The 13,419-nt window shown below is 44.5% G+C and overlaps 1 long non-coding RNA gene across 1 annotated transcript; it reads left to right on the top strand.

Annotated features, from left to right (window-relative positions):
- The first annotated feature begins 9,735 nt into the window (after positions 1-9,735).
- Positions 9,736-11,542, top strand: LOC117245039. The gene is made up of 2 exons (XR_004499181.1): positions 9,736-10,344; positions 10,441-11,542. It is a non-coding gene; the product is annotated as an uncharacterized LOC117245039 (long non-coding RNA).
- The last annotated feature ends 1,877 nt before the right edge of the window (positions 11,543-13,419 follow it).

The raw sequence follows: 13,419 nt of genomic DNA, 5'->3' as shown, positions 1-13,419 counted from the left end.
ACACCAGCTGTTGTCCACAGTGAGCTGGTGACACCGTGGTCACAGGCTCTCTGAAGTGTGATTTCAAGGAAGGAGGTTCCCTGTTCCTCTAACAATGTTGGTGGGTTTGGGGATCCATTTTCAAGCTGCAGCTGGTGTTTGGCACCTCTGGAGATGGATGATTTGGCACTTTTTCCAAATTCCCCTCCTTTCTGTGCCCAGCCCAGCTTTCCTATATGCATGAGGATATGATATCTGTGCCAGAGAATCCAATGCTGAGAGAGGATTGCCAGCCAGAGAATTGCCAGCTGTGTTCTGCATAGCATGGAAACAGGGGGTTCAATCTGCAGCTGAGAGAGTGTATGGGATACCCTCATACACATCCATGTACAGACATGGAACAAATCCTGATTTTGAGAAGCCTGGGACAACACTTGTACTTAGGAATGCTTTGTTATTTTTAAGCCACCTTTCCTACCCTCCCTTACAGTGCTTTAATGGCCATGATACAGGAATATATCTACTCCTTTAACCTGTTTTATCAGAACTTTGATTCAGTATTAGTTTTTTTATTTCTTAATCCAGCCTTTGGTATTTGAAGAGGGTAAACTCTCCCACTCCATACTTCATGGTCACAAGATAATAGATTTTAGTATCACTGCATCATAATCAAACCAACCAAACCTCCCCCAGTACAGTGCATCCACAACCCTGTTACAGCAGAAGTCTCTCATGGACAGAGGGAAAGATCATTTTGAGGTGAAAAATGCTCACCCAGCCTGTCTGCCACCAGGTGACTCAAACTGTCCTTTGTATAAATCTCCAGCCCCTCACCCACCTCTTCCCTATGTTAAATATTCCCCTTCCATTGGGAAGTAGTTCTGTGAGCATTTCTAGGAGGAAGGGACAGCTAATAACAGCATTAAACCTGACCTTCTGTGTGTGCCTGAGTCTGCTTTCCCCAAAGCCGTGCATAAATTAACATTCTGGCAATAAAACTGAGCCTGTTTAATTTTCTGTTTGACTAGAAACATTGATAAAATGTCATGATATTTGATTTCATCTTTGTCTATTTTTTGCCCCTGCTGAATGAAGCTCACTGGCCTCTGGAGACCCAGGCACACACAGCGTGTCTGGGAGCACATAAAGGGGCACTGTCCCTCAGGCATGTGCTCCTCAGCCACGCAGGAAGTATTGGGTTTTATGTTTGAAGCCTGGCTGAGGTTCCCTAATGGCTGTTAATCCTCTGGTTTCTTTGACTACATCCTGTACCAGACCTGCTCCCACCTCAGCAGGCTTGGGGTTTCTGCTTGCTTCACGTAAGTGTCCAAAAATGCGTAGGAGGAGGCTCCATACCAGACTGAGCGTGTGAGTGGGGTGGATTGAAAGAGCAGCTACAGCAGCTAAATTTTCCTTGCTGAAACACTGAAAAGCTGAGTGTACTTTTAAAGGATGAGACACTTTGAAGGAAGAGAAGTTCTAGCCCAAAGGGGCTCTAGGTAAGAGGCAGCAAAGGAAGTTAAGAGCAGTTTTAGGGTGGGCTTAGCGATCTGCTGCCGGCAGTTGGAACTCCACTGAAGGCTGTGGGAATTCTTGCCAGATGCAGACATAGCCTTGAGCATTGTTGATACAAGGAATGGTTTCCCAGGAGAAAGAATAAAAAAACTTAACCTGGAGAGACGGCCTGACACATTGCTATGGTAATGAATCCTAAAAATAAAAAATTTTGGAGAGAAATGGACCCTTTACTCACAGTCATCCTTCCTTTTCCTCAAGGCTTGTGAAGAGTACTCTTCCCCTGAGTACAGTGCTGCTCCTGTGGCTGCAATTCCATGGAAAACTTGTCCCAACAAGACATTTTTCCTTCTGGATAACTCTGGGACTTTTCCTATCAGACTGAATTGCAGCTTTAAAATTTGTTTTAAATCAGCTATTTTCTATTCACATAAATTGTGAATCTATTTTTACAATTAGAGTGCACGGCTCTAAGGGATTATTAAGAATTACCAGCTACTGCAAATAACAGCCAGAAAGATGAGTGAAATTCTGACATTTTCCATAGCTCTGTGTGCAAAGCTGGTGACAGAATCAACCTGTTAGTTAAAACTTGTTGACCTCAGGAAAAGAATGTGAATTCAAATGAATAATTTTATTTTTTTATGGGTTTTGATTTTGTCTGAATTGAGCTTTGATGAAGTTTCCCCATTCCTGTCCCCAGTGCTGTAGCATTGGTAACTGAGGGGAATAATTTCACTCTACCTGTGCATCCAAGATCACCATTTTCACAGGAATGCTGCCAGCTGCCCTGGAACTGCTTCTCTTCTGCAGTCTCCATTTTGTGGTGGTTTTGGTAAAACCTTTTTTCCCACTGCCTTCTCAGAGGACATTTTCTTGTGATGATTTTCATATGTTTTGAGTTGTTCACACAAGGTTTAAGTCAGATTTGAAGCCCCCAGGAAGAGGAGGGAAAAGTGTCACAAAGCCAACCACAACCAACCCTGATCTGTTGGTGTTAACAGTCCTTAATATGGCACAATATTGGATAATCATAAACATCTTTTGTTTCATAGGGATATCTCTGTCCCATATTAAAATCCTCCTTTGCCACAGAAAATCAATGTTTATACACAGAAAAACAGAGAGGGACTCAGATTTGGGGTTTTTTTTACCATGATGTTAAATCCCACAGGCATGAAGTTAAATTTTCCCCTCTACCCTCTGCTACCAGCAGACCCTAGGGGAGAGTTTGGGAAGGGTCAGCTCTGCTCAGAGTGCTGAGAAGCAGATGGCTCATCTTCATGGGCTGCACACTTCGGGAGTGATGGTGGCTCTGTCGCTTGTGACACTGGGTCCCTTGAGGTTGTTTTGCAACAGTGTTATTAAGAATATATTTCTGGAAGTGGTGTGTGAAACTGCTAAAAGATTGTAGGTGTTGGACAAACTGAGGGATCTGAAGCAGCAAAACCCTCAGGCTCTGGTTTAACACGAAGCCTGAGGTGTGCTGGACCAGCCCTTGCTGAAGGTGTATTTGGGACATGCAACACTGGTGAATTGCAAGGGTCTAATGAGCTGTCTAGGGGTGAGAAATCTACTCCACATTTGGTGGTGCAATATTACAATGTTTGTGTGGTTGGATGGAATTCAGTAATCATGGGAAGACAGAAGAAAAAGCTAGGAAGGAGCCTCTGCAGATCTGTATTTGTGCTGATGGTAGGGACCTCTCGCTGCTCCGGATTGATGCTGCTGAGAAGACTGTGGGGTCTGGGACCAAGGCTAGAGGGGGTAAGAGCAAGTTTCTAAATCTCAGGGTTGTGTTTTCTACTGGATATCAACAATCCTGGCCTGGAAGAACCCACAGCAGGCAGTGGGAGGGAGCAGTGGCAGGGAAAGCCTTGCCTGGTAGGACGTTCCTGAGGCTCCACTGTGGCCTTGGTGTCCCTTGGAGAGCAGCATGCTGAGGTCTCAGCCTTGTGACAAGGAGCTGAGGATCTCTCAGCAGCCCCAGCCCCAGCCCCAGCTGCCTGCTTGGCTCCCAAATGCTGCTGATGCAGCAGAGGGCAGGACAAAAGGAGGAGGAGGTGCTGGTGAGAGTTCCTACAGGGCTGTATCTAGCAGCACTGCCTGCAAAATGTGACTGTGGTGGCCTGCCATGCTGCTGGGGTAGTTCTTAGCCCCGGGGAGATGTGACCCACATCCAGAGCTGATGCACACAGATAGCTGAGATTTAATGGGGAGTGCCCAGACCAGCGATGCAAGGGCCTCATTTCGCTGTGAGTGAATGGAACCTTATGGATGACAATTCATAAATCCTGAGTTATTTACTGCATGCAACCTGCCCCAAGCAGTAAATCTTATTTTCATTTACCTGAAGTTAATTTCTTTTTAGAAACAATAGTGTTGCCCATGTGCCTTTTGGAAGACATATCAGTTTGTGAACTTGAGGCTAATGGATGGTTTGAATGGGTGCCAAGACATCAGGAAATCGGCTGTACCCACTCTGGCTAAGCCTGGAAAAACAGTCAGTGTTTAGTAATGCTATCCAAAGGCAAGTAGAAAGGTGAAGCTACAGGCAGGCAGGAAGAAAATAGCCCTCTCACTCTGGTGTGGGCTACATGATTGATCCACAGAGGTGCTGTGCAGGAGCATGGAGGGGTTACTGTGGGAAGCAGGACACCCTCCAGCAGGGTGCAGTGAGCTGGGAAAGCAAATTGGACAAATCACTGCTGTACTTCAATGCCACAAGAGAGGAAGGGCTTAGAGACTTCAGGATGAGGACTCAGAAGTGTATTGTGTATGTCTAAATTGGATCTGTAGAAAAATATCTTCCTTGACTACCACATTGCTCCTGGAAAAGTTAAGGGTTGTATTCCTATGGACTGCAGTAGGAAAGGACAGTAATTTCTGTCCTTTCAATAATTTTGCAAATAATTTTCATAATCTCAAAACTGGACATATCTGGAGATTAAAAAAATTAAAGGCCTTGTTCTTCTGCCTTTTACACCAGTAAATTGCCATGAAATAGAAACAAAACTGTTGTCTGTACCTGTGATACTTACAGATTAAAGACAAATACTTTCTTTAAAGTCTGACCTCTGAAATAATACATTTTGCAAGATCTGATTCATTCTGTATTGAAATACAATTTGTTGCAAGCATGTCTACTTTGCTTTATGGAGCTAAATGGCCTGAGTGTTGCTGTCTGCCTGATGCACTCCTCAGGCATAACAGAATCTTCTGACAATGTCAGAAGCAGGTAAGAGAAGAAAGGCAAAGCACTTGCACTCTGTAGCCCTGTGGATAAAGCAGGACATGATGAACCCATTTTGTTCTCAACAGGAGTGCAGACTTAAAGTAGGTTGCCTGGTGTGGGGTTGGTTGCTTTTTGGTTTGGTTTTATTTTTCCCTCTTTTTATGTTTGCTGTGTTGTTTTCTTGGGGGGGGGTTGGGTTTTTTTGGGGGGAGTGTTTGGTTTTGTTTATTTTTGTTTGGGTTTTTTGATTTTTTTTTGTTTTTTCAGGAAAAGAAAACTGTCTTCAGTAGTCTGCTGCTCAGATTTATATACTTTATAGTCTTGTATCTTTTCAGTAGTTGAACAGAACCCTCTCTGTTTCAAGTAACCAAGTGTGAATTACAAAGCAGAAGCACATTAATAGACCCTGTATCTAGAAAAATGCAATTTTTGATACACCATGAACAGCAAAGTGGACTTTCATCAGTGGAGTTCCTTGTAATACAGCTATTCATGGTCCAGGTAGAGATCTAAGTGGATCAGAAACCAAATTAGGTAGAAGTTAAGGGTCTAAACAGAGATACCAAGGTCAGACAGTGAGCATGAAGTATGAATTGTGTTCTCCAACACTACCTAGAGATCCTGCTAGCTTGGGCTGTTGTGTAGTGTGTGGGTGTCATGTCTGTGTGGTGGAATTTCTTATCCAGCTTGGCTGAACAGACAAACTTGACCAAGTGTCACTGTTCAAACTTACACAGCCTCTCCTCTGTCCTGGGAGAAATAAATCAGGCCCTAAGGAATGCCTAAGCCTGTGCACCCTGTTGGGCCCTACCACCTTGGAGGCACATCCTGGAGGTCTGCTCAGCCTCCCTGCTCTGCCAGAGGAGGGAATTGCTGCCTTGTCCGACAGATGTCCGTCTGTCAAACACTACAAATTCATTTTCCCTCACCAACCATTGCTGAGAGTTCACTGGCGAGGTTGTTAGAGGGGATTTCACCCATTTCCAGTGTGGTTTTGCAGTCATTGTTTGAAAGGAGCTCAGCCCTGACTCATGTAGGATTTCTTCAGAGTGTTTGTGTCCCGGTGACCTGGCAGGCATGCAGGTTGTTCCCAGGGATGGTCCAATGAATGTCTTCCCATGTTCCTGCTGTTGTGTGTATAAATTTGTGTCCTGAGGCCACAAACTCACTGGAGACCCACCTCATTGCAGGCACTGTCCCAGCAAGTGGTAAATTAGTGGTTTTTTTCCCAGAAGTGATTATAAGGAAGGAATAAGACAAAGGGGAATGTGTAATTTTCCCATTATAGATGGCAAAAGGAGAATGCCTCTCTTGTTACAGATGTGCTTAACTGTCTTAGTGGGAATAATTCTTATACTGATGGTGTGGATTGCAGCAGTGTTTGTACCACTTCAGCTTGGTCTCCTTCCAGGGCAAGAGAGGTACAGCAGCAGCGACAGCCTGAACACAGCACAGGCAGGGGAGGCTGTGCTGAGTGAGGTGAACCTCTATTGGACAGGTGCACTTTTCCATCTGAAAGGAAGGCACAAAATGCCTTTCTCAACCTACACAGAAAGGTGTCCTAAACCCCTTCTTCCTTTCCCTGCTGATGGATTTCATTTGGCTCAGTTATTACACCACAGCAAATTAAAGCTAAAGAAAACACAACAGCAGGGAAAACTCCCATCATCTCACAGCACGTCTTCCCTGCAGAGAGATATTTTTGACAATTCTGTTTCTTTTTTTCCTAATTAGAAGTAATGATGTGTTTTTTGGGTCAAGAAGACCTCTTTTGCTGTGAAATATTAGGCTGATTTTGACAGTGTGGCTAAAAATAGGCATGTACACACACATGTGCCTGCATGCACATGCACCAGCAGGAATAAACATGGAGTGCTCTTTGCCTAATTACAAACATACTTTCCTCTGGGGGTGGGGGAGCGCCTTTGCCTCCAGTTAGTTGTTTTTTAAGTAAATAGAGAGAAGGAGTTTTCTGAAGAACAGATGGGCTGGAATGAGGAATAGAAATATTTTCAGTCAAAGAGGGGCTGGATGATGTAATAAGCCACAGGAACAAAGTTCAGTTATTTTATGCTCTCATCCAGACCTCAGAGTGAAAATGCCTCTGTTGTTAATTTCAGATTCATCTGCTTTTGAAGCCTGGCTCTGGCTTTAAATGCTATTATAACATACACGGAGCTAAACTGGGCAAACAGCAATTGAGCAATGATGGAAGAATATATTTGTCAGCACTGGAAGCGTTTGGGCAGTGTTTGCACTGCAGATGATAGGCCAGAGATGCATTTGGTTACTCTGGAGGCAAAAGGGTGTACCTTGAATAACCTTAATAGAAGCCCTCAAAATTTTCCTCTGACTGAGTGAAGTGAAGTTGGCTTTTAAAGCTGCCATTTGAGGGTTCAGTAGTTGCTCATAAATACTTTGGCAAGGCCGGCTGGTTTTTGTGCTGGGATGAAATCTCTCCTGCTCCACTTCCATGCGTAGCTCCTCCTGCGAGGACTCGTAGGTGCTCCTTGGGCTGTTGGGGCCTGGGGAGAAGCAAAGACAGAACTGATCCTGCTCTGCAGCTGCTGTGGTCATGCTGGTTATCACTGTAACCTTTGAGAAAACTGCTAATTTTAACTAACTCATTGTTATCCTGAATCGTGGACTCTTCAGACAAGGTGAAGTGTCAGCAGTTTTGAATGGTGTTCCACGAGGCAGGAAGGGGTCATGTGCAAGGCCAAGACAGGAGAAAGAGCAGGAGAGCCTGATGGAGACCTTGCTCAGGAGTGCAATTCAGTACCTCCAGTGAGGGAGAATGACTAATAAAAAAATTTAAGTTAAAATTCTAGTCACTGGAGCCATTGGTGATGATCTCTCTGCAGCAAGCTGGCCAGTCAGCAGCTGCTGGGGGTCTCACCTTTTAGCTCAGAGCCACAGGGCTGAGATGTAACTCTGTGCTGTTCTCCCAGAGCTGCTCAGAGGAAGGCAGCAGTGAAGTTGCAATGGAAAGAGAGTAGTAGTAGGATGTGCAGAAACTCTTGCAGCTGGTCCAAGCACTGAGATTTTGCCAGCCACTGATGAGTGCAGAGAAAAGTGGGGAGAGCACGTGCAACAATCACCCAGTGGCTCTGACAAGCTGATGGAGAAAATTAGGAAAAGAAGTGATTCAAAGAATGATAAGGACAACTGTGTGTGAAATGAGGAATTTGGGGATGGTCACATACCTGTGGAAATGTTCTCCTTGCCTCTACAGAGCTTCTTTTCAGGACTCAATTAGCTTCTATGTCAGACGGGATAAAATTCTTGCTGTTTGTTTCAGTATTGATCAAATTGGTCCCAGTTGTTTGCACAGCACTGTGCTCTAGTCCTGGTTACATTTGGTTAACTCCCTTCAGAGACAAGAGCGATGCCCATGAATCAAGCAGAACAATTTATTCACCAAGAGAAGCCTAATGGATGGTTTGGACAGCCTCCAAAAGTGCAGCTCTCCCTGTCTGAGAAGCCTGAAACGTTTCAGCACTTGAGAACAAAATCCAGAGATGGGCATGGCTGAGAGCTGTGCACAAAACTGACAAACTGAGGTTGCTTTTTCCTCTTTCTACTTCCTCAGTCTCTCAGAGGGACTTGACTTCTGCAAGGGAAAGATTTGGGATTTCAAATCCTGCCCAAATTCCATTGCCCCAGATTCATGGCTCTACCTTGTAAAGCTCAAGGGGTTGAGGTCCAGAAAGCTTCTGAGTATTGTGATGCCTACAGTGTTTCCCAAGTCCCTGTATGGATTTAATTAGTGTTTGTTTGAATTAACATGACCTAAAGTCTGAAGTGAATGTGACATCTGAAAAAAATCAGAATGCAGAATGCAGGACATTTTGAAGCTAAAAGAAGGTTTTGATTGATACAGGATGGTTTCAGCTGTGATTGCAAAAAATAAATAAATAAATAAATAAATAAATGAAAAAAAGTTCAGCCCAGTAAAGATTAGCATGAAAATGTACTTTTGAGGGGTTAAGGGTGTGTTGGGTTGACCACAGCCAGCAGCTGACCTGGCCACTTGCTCTGTCCTTCCCCTAGGGAGAGTTGGGGGAGCATTGGAAGAATGAAAGTCATAAAACCTCCTGAGTGAAGATAAAGACACTTTAATAACTGAAGGAGCACAAAGGCAGGAGGGTAGTAAGTGCTGCAAAGATGGTCTCTACCACCATCCATGACCAATGCCCAGACAGTCTCTGAGCAGCAGCTACCTTAGAGAGATTGACCTTCCCTTTGGTCCCACCTCCATCCCCTCACATCTCCCTCCACTCCCTGGGTGCTGGAGTGAGAAGCAGGGGTCTTTATGCTCTGCAGGAGCCAGAATTCTGGTGTGTTATCAACAGTGATAAAATCACAGATATAAAACCCAGCACCATATGGGCTACTGGGATGAAAATTAACTCCATCCCAGCTGTATCCCGTGCACTGAGGTTTGGAAGGGAGAGGGCTTTGTCAGGCTCCTGCCTTTCATCATCATCAGGAGCTGTGAGAAGAATCAAGAAGCTACACGATGTTTCCCAAAAGAGCAGTAGGAAGCCACCATTAGCTGAATTCCTGGGAAAAAGTCCAGTTTTGGCAGTTCCAGCAGTGATTTTGTTTGGTGGTAGTCACCCATGACACATGGCACAGAGCAGGGGATAGAAAAACAATTTCCCGAGAGGATGGAGTCTGTGTGGGCCATGGCAGTAGCTTTCACTTCTCTCTGTGCTGCTCTTGTGCCCAGACAGAGAACAACACTTTTTAAGGGAAGGTAACCTGGTGTTCTTTAGGAAACTGCCAGGGGGTTATTTGGGACCCATAATAATGGGGGGAGCCCATTTTAATTCTGGAACCCAGGGAGAGACCAGTTTTCTTCTGGGAGGGTCAACTGCAGGAATGTCAATTCAAGAGGGTGTTTGTCACCATGTGCTGTCCCTTTCTAGCTTGAGTTTGTCTGGATGATGGGTGCAGGGGAATAGAATGTGGGAACACTGGACAGCCAGGCAAGGTGAGGATGGGGTTCCTTCACATGGTGCTGTCAGGAGAGGTCATACTCTGAGTGATGAGAAAGCTTGAAAATTTACATGGCCAAAGGGCAAAAAGTTTCTTCTGTCTCTACACTGTGCCACAGCCATCATTCTGTGAGCTAGCGCTGACTGTTGAGGGTGTCTTTCAGAAATTGTCAGAATTGGGTGTTGATGGACACTTATCCTTGCACAGTTTTGTTAGAAAAATGCCAAATGTACAAAATGTACAAAAGTACAAAGTGAATCCAGACCAGTACATAGCAGTGATGGTTGTGTGACAATGCAGTAGGACAACGTGCTCAAGTGGGGAAATCTTCACCCAGACATTGTAAGGGCTCCTTAGAAGCCCAGGGGTGTCAGCTGCTCCATCCTTTGGCTGCTGACAGAAGAGACCTCGTGCTAAGTGCAAATTCCATGGAAGGAGACAGCACCAGCAGAAATACACACTAAGAGAAAATACTGGAGAAAAGGCAGGTGTGTGGAATGAAGCCTTGAGTAGCTGCCAGAAAGCTGATCTATGTATTTAATCACCTGGAGGAGTCCCAGAGCCTGTGTGGCTCAGGGAGGGTCCCCCGAGATGGAAGCATTGCTGTGCCTGTAAGTAATATTCCTGTTTACTCCCACTGGTGCTTTATGTAACAATCCTCTGCCCGTGACTGCCTGTCAGAGCTGCAGTAACTTTCCTTTTGATAGATGTCCTCACACTGGAGGGGAATTGTGGGGATTCCAGTGTGGAATGGCCACCAGCTGGAACAGTGACCCTGTCTGTGCTGTCTTCTAGAGGAGCATGGAGGCTTGAAGGTGGATGATGAAGATCCAGCCACTGAGCACTGGACTTATTTTTCCTGGATGTTTTTGTACCTGAAGTAGAATTATGAGAGCAAGAATCTCTTCATTTGGGAGAGTCTGTGATCAGTCAGATGCTTCCAGAGTTTTTGCATTAATATACAAAGTGGAAATCCAATAATAATAATCTTGGCTGCTTTCTTGACATGGTGTTTTCTGACTTCTTTGCTGTGTTGTATTTCCATTGACTTGTAGAAGGCAAGGCTGTCTGTGTTAGGGAGATGATGCAGAGTCAAATGTGCAAGTGTGTCCTTTGTATTGAAGAATTGATGATTATACTCCAGCCACCCCACCCTGCAGCTCAAATCAGCCACTCATGTAGCAGCAGCAAACAGAGGGATATTTAAGTTGCCTTGAATCACTAAGAAATAAACCCTATTTCAGTCCCTATCTGCAGATAATTCTGTGTATTTTTCCCTTTTTGTGAGAGGTGGAAGGGGCAGCACAGTTAAAGAAATGTTGGGGTTCAGTAGTCCAGTGTCTTGTTGCAGGACAGAACGTGAAAATTGCAGCAGCATCTTAATTCAAGGTGTCAGTGATTAAGTTCCTGTCAGGAAAGCTATTTTGAGGATGCAGCAGATTCATCTTCCAGGACTTGCAGAGTTCATGGCTCAGCTCACATTTAATGAACAGCAAACTTTGTGGTCAACACTGTAGGCTCTGAATCTTTTCAAATCTTCTACCTTGTTCGGAGATTTAGCAGGACAAAACTCTCCCTGAATAATTTTGAGCCACCTCCCTTGAATGTTCAGTGGAGGAAGAGAAACAGCAGCTAAAACCTGACCTTGTTTAGAAGAACTCTAATTATTTATGTCCTTTTTATGGACTGCTGCTGCCAACAGCTTTTGCTCACTTTGCGGTTGTGGGTCGCAGTGCCTGCTGCTGCTGTGTGTTCAGCTGGGCTAACACCACATGCCATATTCCATGAATAAATTCCCTTGATCAGAAATCAGAATTTATTTCAGCTGTGTTTATTTCTCTCTTCATCTGCACTGTCTCCTTCCATCCACCAACCCCCCACTAAGACCTATTACTCGCTTTTTCTTCAGACTAACACGGTCTGAAAATGCAGTTGCTTTTCATTTCATGCATGTGAGCAGACCTCTGAAAGTCTTCACTGTTTTCACACCCCTTCCTCATGTCTTCCCACCAAGCTGTTTTGAGATGTGTCAAGGGATAATCCTGAGTTGTGTTCATCTGTTCCAGAAAATGTGAGGTCTTGGCTATACTGTGAACACCTGCCCAAAATAGGACACCAAAGGCTGTTACTCCCACCAAATGCTGCCTCATCTGGATATAGATGTGCTTTGTACTGCCAGAATATAAAGAAAAAAATATCCCTTTGTGAAGACACAGACATAAAGCATAACACAAGCCATTTTTGTTAAAAAAAAAGGAAAAGGGGGTGGTATTGTATGGGTGTGGCTGTATCCACACATGGGATTGTTTCCAGCACAACTCCATCAGAGAAGGATCACACCTCTCCATGTCCCTGCCTCACAGAGCTCTCCTGGCAGAAATGCTCTTATGTACGTCACAGTTGTTGCCTGATTTTTCTCTTTGAAAGGACTCTGCTGATGGGAAATGGAGAGTGAGAGACCTGCTGTGAATTTCTGTGCTTCACCCACAGAATAGCTCCTGTGGGAGAGCCGAGACTGATAAATGGGGTGTGAGTTTGAGATAATGGTCCCCTGACAAAAGTCCACATTGGCTGCAATGGTGTGAATCCAGGCTGCTCTGTCTCTCTGGTATTGTCTCAGTTACATGATTCTCCTTAAAGCTGGAGCACAGCCAGGCATGTTTGGTCCTCCTTGGGAGAAGAGAGACGTTGTGTGGTCCCAGCTCTCTGGGTCAGTCCTGAATTTCATCCTTGCTTCAAGGCTGCATGGGCTGTTTCAGGCTTGCTAGTGGCCACCTGGCTTTCTTGAATTTAGAAGAATCAAAGGAATCACCTGCAAAATCACCCAGTGACACAGTTTCCTGTTGAAAAGCCACCTGGGCTCAAGCCTGTTTTGGGTCCACATTAATTTCAAATGTATCTTTAAATGTTTTTATGGTCATGCTGAGATAATCCTACACCAGGTGTAGGATAAGGCCCACTCCTGCCCTGGGCAGCTCAGAGTTGGGATTGATGCTCAGTGAATCATTGATGTAGAATTGAAACTATTTGCAAAATAGCTCTGTTTTCCAACTCTCTTCACCACAACGAAGCTCCTCTTGTCCTCCTGCCTCTGAAAGGGCCATTTCCTTTACAGTGCATAGGCTGGGAGGTGCTGTCCATGCTGTCTTCAAAGGAGACACTTTCCTGCTGGCATCTCCCAGGATTCTGAAGCCATTTGTTCCCAAGTGTGTCTCCTCATTATCCACACCAATATATATAAACCTTTTCTTTGATCCTGCCAGCATCCTGATGCCAGAAAAGCTTTTCTGCAGCTGTTTTCAGTCATTTACTTGGTTTCTTTGATGTGCCAAAACATTCACCAAAACCTCCTATTCTTGCACTTAAGGTCTGGTCAAATACTGTGTAAGCTCAGCTTATTCAAGTTGTATCGCATATTTCATTGCACAAGTTTTGTATTCAATTACCCACAATTTGGATGGCTGCAAAATTCCCAATATGCAAATGTCCTATATTTGGCAAAATTGGACTGGAAATCTCATTAGACCAGGCTTTTATGTTCTGTCCCTGACTTCCCTTCCAAATAAGCTGTCTTCAAAACACTTTATAGTAATTCTCTTGGGGTTTTTTGATTTTCTATTCTTGCTTTTCCTCAGGACAGAAAAAAAAGAGGAAAAATATGCTGAAAAATGACAAATGCTAAAATA

The sequence above is a fragment of the Parus major genome, chromosome 12 (genome assembly GCF_001522545.3).
Source record: "Parus major isolate Abel chromosome 12, Parus_major1.1, whole genome shotgun sequence".
NCBI classification, from domain to species: Eukaryota; Metazoa; Chordata; class Aves; order Passeriformes; family Paridae; genus Parus; species Parus major.
This window is presented reverse-complemented; position numbering and strand designations above follow the sequence as displayed.